We start from the raw sequence: 18,046 nt of genomic DNA on the forward strand, positions 1-18,046 counted from the left end.
CCCCAAATGCTCTGTTCTGAGAGATACGTTTGTGTGAATGCCGTCCTTCACCTAGCTTGTTGGGAACACAAAATTTCTCTTCAGGTGCAATCGACACTCCATACGTATATATGGGGAGTTACTAGCTCCAACTCGGGTTCACAGTGAAAACTGCAGGAACTTCCCACCGGCACTAGGAAAATAACTGTGAAACCAGAGTAAAAGTTTCTCCAGCAAACCGTTCCCTTGTGCTACACGAACGAACGTATCCCCACATGCTCAGTTTTGAGAGTGAATTGGGTGTGAATGCCATACTTCACAATGCTTATTGGGAACACAAAGATTCTTTTCAGTTGTGAACTACACTCCATTCACATATATGGGTTGGAATTGGCTCATAGTCGGTTTTATAGTGAAAACTGCAGGAACTTCAAACCGACACTGGGAAAAAGTCTGAGAAACCAGAGTAAAAATTTCTCCTGCAAACCATTCCATTTGTGCTACATGAAAGAACGTCTCTCCACAAGCTCAGTGCTGAGAGATAATTGTGTGTGAAAGATGTCCTTCACCTAGCTTGCTGGGAACACAAAATTACTTTTCAGAAGCAAACTGCAATCCATTCTTTATGTAGGGAAGAACCAGCTCCAACTCGTTTTTACAGAGAAAAATGCAGGAATTTCAAAACGGCACTAGGAAACAGACTGAGAAACCAGAGTAAATTTTCTCCTGCAAAACTTTCCTTTTGTGCTACATGAAAGAAAGTCTATCCACATGCTCAGTACTGAAATATATATGCGTGTGAAAGTCGTCCTTCAACATGCTTGTTGGGAACATAGAGTTTCTCTTCAGGTGCAAACTACACTCCATAAATATGTATGGGGAGGTTCTAGATTCAACTCGGTTTTACAGTGAAAACAAAAGTAACTTAAAACCGGCACTATGAAATAGACTGAGAAAACAAAGTAAAAGTTTCTTGCAACACGTTCCCATTTTGCTTGATGAACGAGAGTCTCCCTAAATGCTCATTTTAGAGAGATAAGTTTGTGTGAAACCCTCCCTTAAACTAGCTTTTTGGGAAAAAAATACTCTTTTCAGATGCAATCTACACTCCATATATATATATGGGGAATTATTAGCTCCAACACGGTTTTTCATTGAAAACTGCAAGAACTTCATCCCAGCACTAGGAAACTGACTGAGAAACCAGAGTAAATATTCCACATGCAATCCGTTCCCTTTTTGCTAGTTGAACGAAAGTCTCCACACATGCTTAGTTCTGAGACATAATTGTGTGTGAAAGCAGTCCTTCAACTAGCTTGTTGGGAACACAAAGTTACTATTCAGTTGCAAACTACAGTCCATATATTTATATGGGGAGGTACTAGAACCAACTCGGTTTTACAGCGAACACTGCAGGATCTTCAGACCGGCACTAGGAAACAGACTGAGAAACCAGATTAAATGTTTCTCTTGCAACACGTTATCCTTGTGTTAGATGAAGAAACGTCTATCCACATGCTCAGTTATGAGAAATAATTGTGTGTGAAAGGCGTCCTTCACCTATCTTGTTGGGAACACAAAGTTTCTTTACAGTTGCAATCTCCATTCCATACATATGTATGGGGTGGTAGTAGCTCCAACTCGATTTTACAGTGAAAACTGCAGGAACTTCAAACCGGCACTAGGAAACAGACTTAGAATCCAGAGAAAATATTTTTCCTACAAACCGTTCCTTTTGTGCTAGATGAACGAACGTCTCTCCACATGCTCATTTCTGAGGGATAAGTGTGTGTGAAAGCCGTATTTCAACTAGCTTGTTGGGAACACAAAGAGTCTTTTCAGTTGCAAACTACACTCCATTCATATATATGGGGAGGTACATGCTTCAACTCGGTTTTACAGTGAAATTTGCAGGAACTTCAAACCGGCACTTGGAAACAGACTCAGAAACCAGAGTATAAGTTTCAACAGCAAACCGTTCCCTTTGTGCTAGATGAACGAACGTCTCTCCACATGCTCATTTCTGAGATATAAGTGTGTTTGAAACCCGTCCTTCACGTAGCATGTTGGGAACCGAAAGTTTCTTTTCAGTTGCAAACTACGCTCCATACATATATATGGGGAAGTACTAGTTCCATCTCGGATTTACAGTGAAGAATGAAGGAAATTCAAACCGGCACTATGAAACAGACTGAAAATCCAGAGTATTATTTTCTCCTGCAAACCTTTCCCTTTATGCTAGATGAACGAACGTCTCTCCACATGCTCAGTTCTGAGAGATAACTGTGTGTGAAAGCCATTATTCATTTAGCTTGTTGGGAACACAATGTCTCAATTCAGTTGCTAATTGCACTCTCTATATATGTATGGTGATGTACTAACTCCTACTTGGTTTTACAGTGATATATGCAGGAGTTTCAAACCGGCACTAGGAAACAGACTGATAAACCACTGTAAAAGTTTCCCCTGCATCAATTTCCCATTGTGCTAAATGAACGAACTTCTGTCCAAATGCTCAGTTCTGAGAGATATATGTGTGTGAAAGCCGTCCTTCACCTAGCTTGTTGGTAAAACCGATTCTTTTCAGATGCATTCTACACTCCACACATATATATGGGGAGTTATTAGCTCCAACTTGGTTTTGCAGTGAAAACTGCTGGAACTTTAAACCGGCCCTAGGAAACAGACTCAGAAACCAGAGTAAAAGTTTTCCCTGCAACCATTTACAATTTTGCTTGATGAACTAACGTCTCTCCACATGCTCATTTCTGAGAAGTAAATGTGTGTGAATGCCTTCTTTCACCTAGACTGTTCGGACCACATAGTTTCTTTTCAGTTGCAAACTACAATCCATACATATATATGGGGAGGTACTAGTTCCAACTCGGTTTTACAGTGAAAACTGCAGGAACTTCAAACCGGCACTAGGAATCAGACTGAGAAAACCGTGTATAGTTTCTCCTGCAACCCGTTCCGTTTGTGCTAGAAGAACTAAATTCTCTCGACATGCTCAGTTCTGAGAGATAAGTGTGTGTGAAATCCTTCTTTCACCTAGAATTTGGGGAACACAGTTTCTTTTAAGATGCAAGCTACACCCATACATATATATTGGGAGGTATCAGCACCAACTCGGTTTTCCAGTGAAAACTGCAGAAACTTCAAACCGGCACTAGGCAACAGACTGAGAAACCTGAGTAAAAGTTTCTCCTGAAACCCGTTCCATTTGTGCTAGATGAACGTATGTCTTTCCACATGCTCAATTGTGAGAGATATGTGTGTATGAAAGCCTTCCTTCACCCAGCTTGTTGGGAACACAAAGATTCTTTTCAGTTGCCAACTCCACTCCATACATATATATGGGGAGGTACTAGCTCCAACTCGTTTTTACAGTGAAAACTGCAGGAACTTCAAACCGGCACTATGAAACAGACTGAGAATCCTGAGGAATAGTTTCTCCTGCAAACCGTTCCCTTTATGCTAGATGAACAAACATCTCTCCACATGTTCAGTTCTGAGAGATAAATGTGTATGAAAGCCGTCCTTCATCTAGCTTGATGGGAAAACAAAGTTTCTTTTCAGTTGCAAACTACACTCCATACATATATTTGTTGAGTTACTAGCTAGAACTCGTTTTTAAACTGAAAACCGCAGGAACTTCAAAACGGCACTAGGAAACAGACTGAAAAACCAGAGTAAAAGTTTCACCTGCATTCCATTCCGTTTTTGCTAGATGAACCAACTTCTCTCGATATGCTCAGTTCTGAGAGAAAAGATTGTGTGAATGCCGTCCTTCATCTAGCTTGTTGGGAACACAGATTATCTCTTCAGGTGCAAACTACAGTCCATATATATATATGGGGAGGTACTAGTTCGAATTCGGGCTCACAGTGAAAACTGCAGGAACTTCCGACTGGCACTAGGAAACTGAGATAACAGAGTACAAGTTTCTCTAGCAAAACGTTCCTTTTGCTAGACGAACGAATGTCTCCCCACATGCTCACTTTTGAGAGACAAGTGTGTGTGAATGCCGTACTTCACAAAGCTTGTTGGGAACACAAAGATTCTTTCAGTTGTAAACTACACTCCATTCATATATATGGGGAAGTATTGGCTCATACTCTGATTTACAGTGAAAACTGCAGGAAATCCAAACCGACACTAAGAAACAGACTGAGAAACCAGAGTAAAAGTTTCTCCTGCAAACCATTCCCTTTGAGCTAGATGAACGAAAGTCTCCTCACATGCTCAGTTCTGAGTGATAGGTGTGTGTGTACGCCGTTTTTCAACTAGCTTCTTGGGAACACAAAGATTGTTCTCAGTTGTAAACTAAAGTCCATATATATATATGGTGTTGTACAAGTTCCAACTCGGTTTTACAGTGAAAACTGCAGGAAATTCAAACCGGCACTAGTAAACAGACTGAGAAACCAGAATAAAGATTTCTCCCGCACACCGTTCCTATTGTGCTAGATGAATGAACGTCTGTCCACATGCTAAGTTTTGAGAGATATGTGTGTGTGAAAGCCGTACTTAACCTAGCTTGTTGGGAACACAATTTCTTTTCAGATGCATTCTACACTCCACACTTATTTATGGGGAATTACAAGCTCCAACTCGGTTTTACAGTGAAAACTTCAGGAACTTCAAACCGGCACTAGGAAACAGACTGAGAAACCAGAGAAAAATTTCTCCGGCAACACGTTCCCATTGTGCTACATGAACGAAATTCTCTCCACATGTTAAGTTCTTAGAGATAAGTGTTTGAGATAGCCTTCCTTCATCCAGCTTGTTGGGAACACCAAGTTTCTTTTCAGTTACAAACTACAGTCCATATATATATATATTAAGAGGTACTAGTTCCAACACGGTTTTACTGTGAAAACTGCAGGAACTTCAAACCGGCACTAGGAAACAGACTGAGAACACAGAGTAAAAGTTTCTCCTGCAACCCGTTCCCCTTCTGCTTGATGAACGAACGTCTCTCCACATGCTCAGTTCTGAGAGATAAGTGTGTATGAATGCCGTCCTTCACCTAGTTTGTTGGGAACACAAAGATTGTTTCCATTTGCAAATTCCACTCCATAAATATATAGTGGATGTACTAGCTCCAACAAGTTTTAAAAATGAAAACAGCAGCAAATTCAAACCGGCACTAGGAAACAGACTGAGAAAGCAGAGTAAAAATTTCTCCTTCAACCTGTTCTATTTTTGCTACATGAAGGAACGACTCTCCACATGATAATTTGTGAGAGATATTTGTGTGTGAAAGCCGTCCTTCATATAGCTTGTTGGGAACAGAAAGATTGTTTTCAATTGCAAACTCCACTCCATACATATTTATGGGGAGGTACTAGCTCCAACTGTGTTTTACAGTGAAAACAGCAGGAAATTCAAACCGGCACTTGGAAACAGACTGAGAAACCATAGTAAATGTTTCTCCTGCTAATCGTTCCCATTTAGGTATATGAACGAACGTGTCTCCACATGTTCAGTTCTGAGAGATAAATGTATATGAAAGCCGTCCTTCATCTAGCTTGATGGGAACACCAAGTTTCTTTTCAGTTGCAAAATACACTCCATAAATATATATGTTGTGTTACTAGCTAGAACTCGTTTTTACAGTGAAAATCGCAGGAACTTCAAAACGGCACTAGGAAACACACTGAAAAACCAGAGTAAATGTTTCACCTGAATCCTTTCCGTTTGGGCTAGATGAACCAACGTCTCCCCACATGCTCAGTTCTGAGAGATAAGTGTGTGTGAAAGCCGACTTTCACCTAGCTTGTTGGGAACACAAAGTTTCTTTTCAGTTGCAAACTACACTCCATACATATATATGGGGAGTTACTAGTTCCAACACGGTTTTACAGTGAAAATGTTAGGAACTTCCAACCGGCACTAGGAAACACACTGTGAAACCAGAGTAAAAGTTTCTCCAGCAAACAGTTCCCTTTGTGCTAGATGAACGATCGTCTCTCCTCATGCTCAGTTCTGAGAGATAAATGTCTGTGAAAGCCTTCCTTCACCAAGCTTGATGGGAAAACAAAGATTCTTTTCAGTTGCAACCTCCACTCAATACATATAAATGGGGTGGTACTAGCTCCAACACGTTTTTACAGTGAAAACTGCAGGAACTTCAAAACGGCACTAGGAAAAAGACTGAGAATCCAGAGGAAAATTTTCTCCTGCCACCCGTTCCCTTTGTGCTAGATGAACGAAAGTCTCTCCACATGCTCAGTTCTGAGAGATAATTGTGTGTGAAAGCCATCCTTCACCTAGCTTGTTGGGAACACAAAGTTTTATTTTCAATTGCAAACTCCACTCCATACATATTTATGGGGAAGTACTAGCACCAAATGGGTTTTACAGTGAAAACTGCAGGAACTTCAAACAGGCACTAGGAAACAGACTGAGATACCAGATTAAATGTTTCTCTTGCAACCGGTTACCCTTGTGTTAGATGAAGAAACGTCTCTCCACATGCTCAGTTATGAGAAATAAGTGTGTGTGAAAGGCGTCCTTCACCTATCTTGTTGGGAACACAAAGTTTCTTTACAGTTGCAATCTCCATTCCATACATATATATCAGGAGGTACAAGCTCCAAATCGGTTTTACAGTGAAAACTGCAGGAACTTCAACCGGCAATAGGAAACAGACTGAGAAACCAGAGAAAATGTTTTTCCTACAAACCGTTCCTTTTGTGCTAGATGAATGAACGTCTCTCCACATGCTCATTTCGAAAGATAAGTGTGTATGAATGCCGTCCTTCACCTAGTTTGTTGGGAACACAAAGATTGTTTCCAGTTGCAAATTCCACTCCATATATATATAGTGGATATACAAGCTCCAACAAGGTTTAAACATGAAAACAGCAGGAACTTCAAACCAGCACTAGGAAACAGACTGAGAATGCAGAGTAAAAGTTTCTCTTGCAACCTGTTCTATTTTTGCTAAATGAAGGAACGACTCTCTACATGCTAATTTGTGAGAGATATTTGTGTGTGAAAGCCGTCCTTCACATAGCTTGTTGGGAACAGAAAGTTTGTTTTCAATTGCAAACACCACTCCATACATATTTATGGGGAGGTACTAGCTCCAACTGTGTTTTACCGTGAAAACTGCAGGTACTTCAAACCGGCACTAGGAAACAGACTGAGAAACCATAGTAAATGTTTCTCCTGCTACTCGTTCCCATTGTGGTATATGAACGAACGTGTCTCCACATGTTCAGTTCTGAGAGATAAATGTGTATGAAAGCCGTCCTTCATCTAGCTTGATGGGAAAACCAAGTTTCTTTTCAGTTGCAAAATACACTCCATAAATATATATGTTGTGTTACTAGCTAGAACTCGTTTTTACATTGAAAATCGCAGGAACTTCAAAACGGCACTAGGAAACACACTGAAAAGCGAGAGTAAATGTTTCACCTGCAATCCTTTCCGTTTGGGCTAGATGAACCAACGTCTCTCCACATGCTCAGTTCTCAGAGATAAGTGTGTGTGAAAGCCGTCTTTCACCAAGCTTGTTGGGAACACAAAGTTTCTTTTCAGTTGCAAACTACACTCCATACATATATATGGGGAGTTACTAGTTCCAACACGGTTTTACAGTGAAAATGTTAGGAACTTCCAACCGGCACTAGGAAACACACTGTGAAACCAGAGTAAAAGTGTCTCCTGCAAACTGTTGCATTTGAGCTAGATGAACGATCGTCTCTCCTCATGCTCAGTTCTGAGAGATAAATGTCTGTGAAAGCCTTCCTTCACCAAGCTTGTTGGGAACACAAAGATTCTTTACAGTTGCAAACTGCAATCCATACATATATATGGGGAGGTATTAGCTCCAACTAGTTTTTACAGTGAAAACTGCAGGAACTTCAAAACGGCACTAGGAAACAGACTGAGAATCCAGAGGAATATTTTCTCCTGCAACCCGTTACCTTTGTGCTAGATGAACGAAAATCTCTCCACATGCTTATTTCTGAGATATAAGTGTGTTTGAAACCCGTCCTTTACGCAGCATGTTGGGAACAGAAAGTTTCTTTTCAGTTGCAAACTACACTCCATACATATATATGGGGAGGTACTAGCTCCAACTCTTATTTACAGTGAAAACTGCAGGAACTTCAAAACGGCACTAGGAAACAGACTGAGAATCCAGAAGAATATTTTCTCCTGCAACCCGTTACATTTGTGCTAGATGAATGAAAGTCTCTCCACATGCTCAGTTCTGAGAGATAAGTGTGTGTGAAAGCCGTTCTTCACCTAGCTTGTTTGGAACACAAAGTTTCTTTTCAGTTGCAAACTACACTCCATAAATATATATGGGGAAGTACTAGTTCCAAATCGGTTTCACATTGAAAAATGCAGGAAATTCAAACCGGCACTAGGAAACAGACTGAGAAACCAGAGAAAAAGTTTCTCCTGCAACTCGTTTCCATTTTGCTAAATGAACGAACGTGTCTCCACATGCTCAGTTCTTAGAGATATATGTGTAGGAAAGCCATCCTTCATCTAGCTTGATGGGAACACAAAGTTTCTTTTCAGTTGCAAACTACACTCCATAAATATATATATTGAGTTACTAGCTAGAACTCGTTTTTACGGTGAAAATCGCAGGAACTTCAAAACGGCACTAGGAAACAGACTGAAATACCAGAATAAAAGTTTCACCTGCAATCCTTTCCGTTTGTGCTAGATGAACCAACGTCTCTCGACATGCTCAGTTCTGAGAGATAAGTGTGTGTGAAAGCCGTCCTTCACCTAGCTTGTTGGGAACACAAAGTTTCTTTTCAGTTGCAAAATACACTCCATACATATATATGGGGAGGTACTAGCTCCAACTTGGATTTACAGTGAAAACTGCAGGAACTTCAAACCGGCACTAGGAAACACACTGTGAAACCAGAGTAAAAGTTTCTCCAGCAAGCAGTTCCATTTGTGCTAGATGAACGATCGTCTCTCCTCATGCTCAGTTCTGAGAGATAAATGTCTGTGAAAGCCTTCCTTCACCAAGCTTGTTGGGAACACAAAGATTCTTTTCAGTTGCAACCTCCACTCAATACATATAAATGGGGTGGTACTAGCTCCAACACGATTTTACAGTGAAAACTGCAGGAACTTCAAAACGGCACTAGGAAACAGACTGAGAATCCAGAGGAAAATTTTCTCCTGCCACCCGTTCCCTTTGTGCTAGATGAACGAACGTCTCTCCACATGCTCAGTTCTGAGAAATAAGTGTGTGTGAAAGCCATCCTTCACCTAGCTTGTTGGGAACACAAAGTTTGTTTTCAATTGCAAACGCCATTCCTTACATATTTATGGGGAAGTACTAGCTCCAACTGGGTTTTACAGTGAAAACTGCAGGAACTTCAAACAGGCACTAGGAAACAGTCTGAGAAACCAGATTAAATGTTTCTCTTGCAACCGGTTACCCTTGTGTTAGATGAAGAAACGTCTCTCCACATGCTCAGTTATGAGAAATAAGTGTGTGTGAAAGGCGTCCTTCACCTATCTTGTTGGGAACACAAAGTTTCTTTACAGTTGCAATCTCCATTCCATACATATATAAGGGGAGGTATTAGCTCAAATCGGTTTTACAGTGAAAACTGCAGGAACTTCATAACGGCACTAGGAAACAGACTGAGAAACCAGAGTAAAAGTTTCTCTTACAACTCGTTCCCAATTTGCTAGATGAACGAACGTGTCTCCACATGTTCAGTTCTGAGTGATAAGTGTGTGTGAAAGCCGTCCTTCATCTAGCTTCTTTGGAACACAAAATTTCTTTTCAGTTGCACACTACACTCCTTATGTATATATGGGGAGTTACTTGAACCAACTCGGTTTTACAGTGAAAACTGCAGGAACTTCAAACCGGCACTAGGCAACAGACTGAGAAACCAGAGTAAAAGATTCTCCTGCAAGCATTTCCATTTGTGCTAGATGAACGTACGTCTCTCCACATGCTCAATTGTGAGAGACATGTGTGTATGAAAGCCTTCCTTCACCAAGCTTGTTTGGAACACAAAGATTCTTTACAGTTGCAAACTGCAATCCATACATATATATGGGGAGGTATTAGCTCCAACTCGTTTTTACAGTGAAAACTGCAGGAACTTCAAAACGGCACTAGGAAACAGACTGAGAATCCAGAGGAATATTTTCTCCTGCAACCCGTTACCTTTGGGCTAGATGAACGAAAATCTCTCCACATGCTTATTTCTGAGATATAAGTGTGTTTGAAACCCGTCTTTACGTAGCATGTTGGGAACAGAAAGTTTCTTTCAGTTGCAAACTACCCACCATACATATATATGGGGAGGTACTAGCTCCAACTCTTATTTACAGTGAAAACTGCAGGAACTTCCAAACGGCACTAGGAAACAGACTGAGAATCCAGAAGAATATTTTCTCCTGCAACCCATTATATTTGTGCTAGATGAACGAAAGTCTCTCCACATGCTCAGTTCTGAGAGATAAGTGTGTGTTAAAGCCGTTCTTCACCTAGCTTGTTTGGAACACAAAGTTTCTTTTCTGTTGCAAACTACACTCCATACATATATATGGGGAAGTACTAGTTCCAAATCAGTTTCACATAGAAAAATGCAGGATATTCAAACCGGCACTAGGAAACAGACTGACAAACCAGAGTAAAAGTTTCTCCTGAAACTCGTTTACATTTAGCTAGATGAACGAAAGTTTCTCCACATGTCCAGTTCTGAGAGATAAATGTGTATGAAAGCCATTCTTCATTTAGCTTGATGGGAACACAAAGGTTCTTTTCAGTTGCAAACTACACTCCATACATATATATGGGGAAGTACTAGTTCTAAACCGGTTTTACAGTGAAAAATGTAGGAAAATCAAACCGGCACTATGAAACAGACTGAGAATCCAGAGTAATAGTTTCTCCTGCAAACAGTTCCCTTTATGCTAGATGAACGAACGTCTCTCCACATGCTACGTTCTGAGAGATAAGTGGGTGTGAAAGCCGTCCTTCACCTAGCTTGATGGGAACACAAAGTTTCTTTTCAGTTGCAAACTACACTCCATACATATATATGTTGAGTTACTAGCTAGAACTCGTTTTTAGGGTGAAAATCGCAGGAACTTCAAAACGGCACTAGGAAACAGACTGAAAAACCAGAATAAAAGTTTCACCTGCAATCCTTTCCGTTTGTGCTAGATGAACCAACGTCTCTCGACATGCTCATTTCTGAGAGATAAGTGTGTGTGAAAGCCGTCCTTCACCTAACTTGTTAGGAACACAAAGTTTCTTTTCACTTGCACACTACACTCCATATGTATATATGGGGAGTTACTAGCCCCAACTAGGTTTTACAGTGAAAACTGTAGGAACTTCAAACCGGCAGTAGGCAACAGACTGAGAAACCAGAGTAAAAGTTTCCACTGCAATCCGTTCCATTTGTGCTAGATGAACGTACGTCAATCCACATGCTCAATTGTGAGAGACATTCGTGTATGAAATCCGTCCTTCATCTAGCTTGTTTGGAACACAAATTTTCTTTTCAGTTGCAAAGTACACTCCATAAATATATATGGGGAGGTACTAGCTCCAACTTGGATTTACAGTGAAAAGTGCAGGAACTTCAAACCGGCACTAGGAAACACACTGTGAAACCAGAGTAAAAGTTTCTCCAGCAAGCAGTTCCATTTGTGCTAGATGAACGATCGTCTCTCCTCATGCTCAGTTCTGAGAGATAAATGTCTGTGAAAGCCTTCCTTCACCAAGCTTGTTGGGAACACAAAGATTCTTTTCAGTTGCAACCTCCACTCAATACATATAAATGGGGTGGTACTAGCTCCAACACGATTTTACAGTGAAAACTGCAGGAACTTCAAAACGGCACTAGGAAACAGACTGAGAATCCAGAGGAAAATTTTCTCCTGCCACCCGTTCCCTTTGTGCTAGATGAACGAACGTCTCTCCACATGCTCAGTTCTGAGAAATAAGTGTGTGTGAAACCGTCCTTCACCTAGCTTGTTGGGAACACAATGTTTGTTTTCAATTGCAAACGCCATTCCTTACATATTTATGGGGAAGTACTAGCTCCAACTGGGTTTTACAGTGAAAACTGCAGGAACTTCAAACAGGCAGTAGGGAACAGACTGAGAAACCAGATTAAATGTTTCTCTTGCAACCGGTTACCCTTGTGTTAGATGAAGAAACGTCTCTCTACATGCTCAGTTATGAGAAATAAGTGTGTGTGAAAGGCTTCCTTCACCTATCTTGTTGGGAACACAAAGTTTCTTTACAGTTGCAATCTCCATTCCATACATATATAAGGGGAGGTAATAGCTCCAAATCGGTTTTACAGTGAAAACTGCAGGAACTTCAAACCGGCACTAGGAAACAGACTGAGAAACCAGAGAAAATGTTTTTCCTACAAACCGTTCCTTTTGGGCTAGATGAACGAACGACTCTCCACATGCTCATTTCTGAGGGATAAGTGTGTGTGAAAGCCGTATTTCAACTAACTTGTTGGGAACACAGAGATTCTTTTCAGTTGCAAATTACACTCCATACATATATATGGGGAGGTACATGTTAAAACTCGGTTTTACAGTGAAAACTGCAGGAACTTCAAACCAGCACTTGGAAACAGACTGAGAAACCAGAGTATAAGTTTCAACAGCAAACCGTTCCCTTTGTGCTAGATGAACGAACGTCTCTCCACATGCTCATTTCTGAGATATAAGTGTGTGTGAAAGCCGTCCTTAAACCAGCTAGTTGGGAACACAAAGTTTATTTTCAATTGCAATCTCCAATCCATACATATATATGCTGAGGGCCTAGCTCCAAATCGGTTTTACAGTGAAATCTGCAGGAAATTCAAACCGGCACTACGAAACTGACTGAGAACCCAGAATAAAAGTTTCTCCTTCAACCCGATGCCTTTGTGCTAGATGAACGAACGTGTCTCCACATGTTCAGTTCTGAGTGATAAGTGTGTGTGAAAGCCGTCCTTCACCTAGATTGTTGGGACCACATAGTTTCTTTTCAGTTGCAAACTACAATCCATACATATATATGGGGAGGTACTAGTTCCAACTCGGTTTTACAGTGAAAACTGCAGGAACTTCAAACCGGCACTAGGAATCAGACTGAGAAAACCGTGTATAGTTTCTCCTGCAACCCGTTCCGTTTGTGCTAGAAGAACTAAATTCTCTCCACATGCTCAGTTCTGAGAGATAAGTGTGTGTGAAAGCCTTCCTAAACACTGCTTGTTGGGAACACAAAGATTCTTTTCAGTTGCAAACTACACTCCATACATATATATGGGATGGTCCTATCTCCAACACTATTTACATTGAAAATTGCAAGAACTTCAAACCGGCACTAGGAAACAGACTGAGAATCCAGAGAAATAGTTTCTCCTGCAAACTGTTCCATTTTTGCTAGATGAACGAACTTCTATCCACATACTCAGTTCTGAGAGATAAATGTGTGTGAAAGCCGTCCTTCACCTAGCTTGTTGGGAACAAAAAGATTCTTTTCAGTTGCAAACTACACTCCATAAAAATATATGGAGAAGTGCTAGCTCCAACACGGTTTTACAGAGGCATCCCTAGGAACTTCTAAACGGCACTATGAAACATACTAAAAACCAGTGTAAAATTTCTCCTGCAACCCACTCCCTTTGTTCTAGATGAATTGTCGTCTGTCCACATGCTCAGTTCTGAGAGATAAGTGTGTGTGATATCCTTCCTTCACCTAGCATTTAGGGAACACAGTTTCTTTTAAGATGCAAGCTACACCCATACATATATATTGGTAGGTACCAGCTCCAACTCGGTTTTCCAGTGAAAACTGCAGGAACTTCAAACTGGCACTAGGAAGCAGACTGAGAAACCAGAGAAAAAGTTTCCCCTGCAACCCGTTCCTTTTTTTGCTAGATGAAAGAAAGTCTCTTCACATGCTCAGTTCTGAGTGATAGGTGTGTGTGTACGCCGTTTTTCAACTAGCTTCTTGGGAACACAAATATTGTTCTCAGTTGTAAACTAAAGTCCATATATATATATGGTGTTGTACAAGTTCCAACTCGGTTTTACAGTGAAAACTGCAGGAAATTCAAACCGGCACTAGTAAACAGACTGAGAAACCAGAGTAAAGATTTCTCCCGCACACCGTTCCTATTGTGCTAGATGAATGAACGTCTGTCCACATGCTAAGTTTTGAGAGATATGTGTGTGTGAAAGCCGTACTTAACCTAGCTTGTTGGGAACACAATTTCTTTTCAGATGCATTCTACACTCCACACTTATTTATGGGGAATTACAAGCTCCAACTCGGTTTTACAGTGAAAACTTCAGGAACTTCAAACCGGCACTAGGAAACAGACTGAGAAACCAGAGAAAAATTTCTCCGGCAACACGTTCCCATTGTGCTACATGAACGAAATTCTCTCCACATGTTAAGTTCTTAGAGATAAGTGTTTGAGATAGCCTTCCTTCATCCAGCTTGTTGGGAACACCAAGTTTCTTTTCAGTTACAAACTACAGTCCATATATATATATATTAAGAGGTACTAGTTCCAACACGGTTTTACTGTGAAAACTGCAGGAACTTCAAACCGGCACTAGGAAACAGACTGAGAACACAGAGTAAAAGTTTCTCCTGCAACCCGTTCCCCTTCTGCTTGATGAACGAACGTCTCTCCACATGCTCAGTTCTGAGAGATAAGTGTGTATGAATGCCGTCCTTCACCTAGTTTGTTGGGAACACAAAGATTGTTTCCATTTGCAAATTCCACTCCATAAATATATAGTGGATGTACTAGCTCCAACAAGTTTTAAAAATGAAAACAGCAGCAAATTCAAACCGGCACTAGGAAACAGACTGAGAAAGCAGAGTAAAAGTTTCTCCTTCAACCTGTTCTATTTTTGCTACATGAAGGAACGACTCTCCACATGATAATTTGTGAGAGATATTTGTGTGTGAAAGCCGTCCTTCATATAGCTTGTTGGGAACAGAAAGATTGTTTTCAATTGCAAACTCCACTCCATACATATTTATGGGGAGGTACTAGCTCCAACTGTGTTTTACAGTGAAAACAGCAGGAAATTCAAACCGGCACTTGGAAACAGACTGAGAAACCATAGTAAATGTTTCTCCTGCTAATCGTTCCCATTTAGGTATATGAACGAACGTGTCTCCACATGTTCAGTTCTGAGAGATAAATGTATATGAAAGCCGTCCTTCATCTAGCTTGATGGGAACACCAAGTTTCTTTTCAGTTGCAAAATACACTCCATAAATATATATGTTGTGTTACTAGCTAGAACTCGTTTTTACAGTGAAAATCGCAGGAACTTCAAAACGGCACTAGGAAACACACTGAAAAACCAGAGTAAATGTTTCACCTGCAATCCTTTCCGTTTGGGCTAGATGAACCAACGTCTCCCCACATGCTCAGTTCTGAGAGATAAGTGTGTGTGAAAGCCGACTTTCACCTAGCTTGTTGGGAACACAAAGTTTCTTTTCAGTTGCAAACTACACTCCATACATATATATGGGGAGTTACTAGTTCCAACACGGTTTTACAGTGAAAATGTTAGGAACTTCCAACCGGCACTAGGAAACACACTGTGAAACCAGAGTAAAAGTTTCTCCAGCAAACAGTTCCCTTTGTGCTAGATGAACGATCGTCTCTCCTCATGCTCAGTTCTGAGAGATAAATGTCTGTGAAAGCCTTCCTTCACCAAGCTTGATGGGAAAACAAAGATTCTTTTCAGTTGCAACCTCCACTCAATACATATAAATGGGGTGGTACTAGCTCCAACACGTTTTTACAGTGAAAACTGCAGGAACTTCAAAACGGCACTAGGAAAAAGACTGAGAATCCAGAGGAAAATTTTCTCCTGCCACCCGTTCCCTTTGTGCTAGATGAACGAAAGTCTCTCCACATGCTCAGTTCTGAAGATAATTGTGTGTGAAAGCCATCCTTCACCTAGCTTGTTGGGAACACAAAGTTTTATTTTCAATTGCAAACTCCACTCCATACATATTTATGGGGAAGTACTAGCACCAAATGGGTTTTACAGTGAAAACTGCAGGAACTTCAAACCGGCAGTAGGAAACAGACGGAGAAACCAGAGAAAATGTTTTTCCTACAAACCGTTCCTTTTGTGCTAGATGAATGAACGTCTCTCCACATGCTCATTTCGAAAGATAAGTGTGTATGAATGCCGTCCTTCACCTAGTTTGTTGGGAACACAAAGATTGTTTCCAGTTGCAAATTCCACTCCATATATATATAGTGGATGTACAAGCTCCAACAAGGTTTAAAAATGAAAACAGCAGGAACTTCAAACCAGCACTAGGAAACAGACTGAGAATGCAGAATAAAAGTTTCTCTTGCAACCTGTTCTATTTTTGCTAAATGAAGGAACAACTCTCCACATGCTAATTTGTGAGAGATATTTGTGTGTGAAAGCCGTCCTTCACATAGCTTGTTGGGAACAGAAAGTTTGTTTTCAATTGCAAACACCACTCCATACATATTTATGGGGAGGTACTAGCTCCAACTGTGTTTTACCGTGAAAACTGCAGGTACTTCAAACCGGCACTAGGAAACAGACTGAGAAACCATAGTAAATGTTTCTCCTGCTACTCGTTCCCATTGTGGTATATGAACGAACGTGTCTCCACATGTTCAGTTCTGAGAGATAAATGTGTATGAAAACAGTCCTTCATCTAGCTTGATGGGAAAACCAAGTTTCTTTTCAGTTGCAAAATACACTCCATAAATATATATGTTGTGTTACTAGCTAGAACTCGTTTTTACATTGAAAATCGCAGGAACTTCAAAACGGCACTAGGAAACACACTGAAAAACGAGAGTAAATGTTTCACCTGCAATCCTTTCCGTTTGGGCTAGATGAACCAACGTCTCCCCACATGCTCAGTTCTGAGAGATAAGTGTGTGTGAAAGCCGACTTTCACCTAGCTTGTTGGGAACACAAAGTTTCTTTTCAGTTGCAAACTACACTCCATACATATATATGGGGAGTTACTAGTTCCAACACGGTTTTACAGTGAAAATGTTAGGAACTTCCAACCGGCACTAGGAAACACACTGTGAAACCAGAGTAAAAGTTTCTCCAGCAAACAGTTCCCTTTGTGCTAGATGAACGATCGTCTCTCCTCATGCTCAGTTCTGAGAGATAAATGTCTGTGAAAGCCTTCCTTCACCAAGCTTGATGGGAAAACAAAGATTCTTTTCAGTTGCAACCTCCACTCAATACATATAAATGGGGTGGTACTAGCTCCAACACGTTTTTACAGTGAAAACTGCAGGAACTTCAAAACGGCACTAGGAAAAAGACTGAGAATCCAGAGGAAAATTTTCTCCTGCCACCCGTTCCCTTTGTGCTAAATGAACGAAAGTCTCTCCACATGCTCAGTTCTGAAGATAATTGTGTGTGAAAGCCATCCTTCACCTAGCTTGTTGGGAACACAAAGTTTTATTTTCAATTGCAAACTCCACTCCATACATATTTATGGGGAAGTACTAGCACCAAATGGGTTTTACAGTGAAAACTGCAGGAACTTCAAACCGGCAGTAGGAAACAGACGGAGAAACCAGAGAAAATGTTTTTCCTACAAACCGTTCCTTTTGTGCTAGATGAATGAACGTCTCTCCACATGCTCATTTCGAAAGATAAGTGTGTATGAATGCCGTCCTTCACCTAGTTTGTTGGGAACACAAAGATTGTTTCCAGTTGCAAATTCCACTCCATATATATATAGTGGATGTACAAGCTCCAACAAGGTTTAAAAATGAAAACAGCAGGAACTTCAAACCAGCACTAGGAAACAGACTGAGAATGCAGAATAAAAGTTTCTCTTGCAACCTGTTCTATTTTTGCTAAATGAAGGAACAACTCTCCACATGCTAATTTGTGAGAGATATTTGTGTGTGAAAGCCGTCCTTCACATAGCTTGTTGGGAACAGAAAGTTTGTTTTCAATTGCAAACACCACTCCATACATATTTATGGGGAGGTACTAGCTCCAACTGTGTTTTACCGTGAAAACTGCAGGT

Source organism: Camelus bactrianus, chromosome 3 (genome assembly GCF_048773025.1).
Source record: "Camelus bactrianus isolate YW-2024 breed Bactrian camel chromosome 3, ASM4877302v1, whole genome shotgun sequence".
In the NCBI taxonomy this organism is placed as follows: Eukaryota; Metazoa; Chordata; class Mammalia; order Artiodactyla; family Camelidae; genus Camelus; species Camelus bactrianus.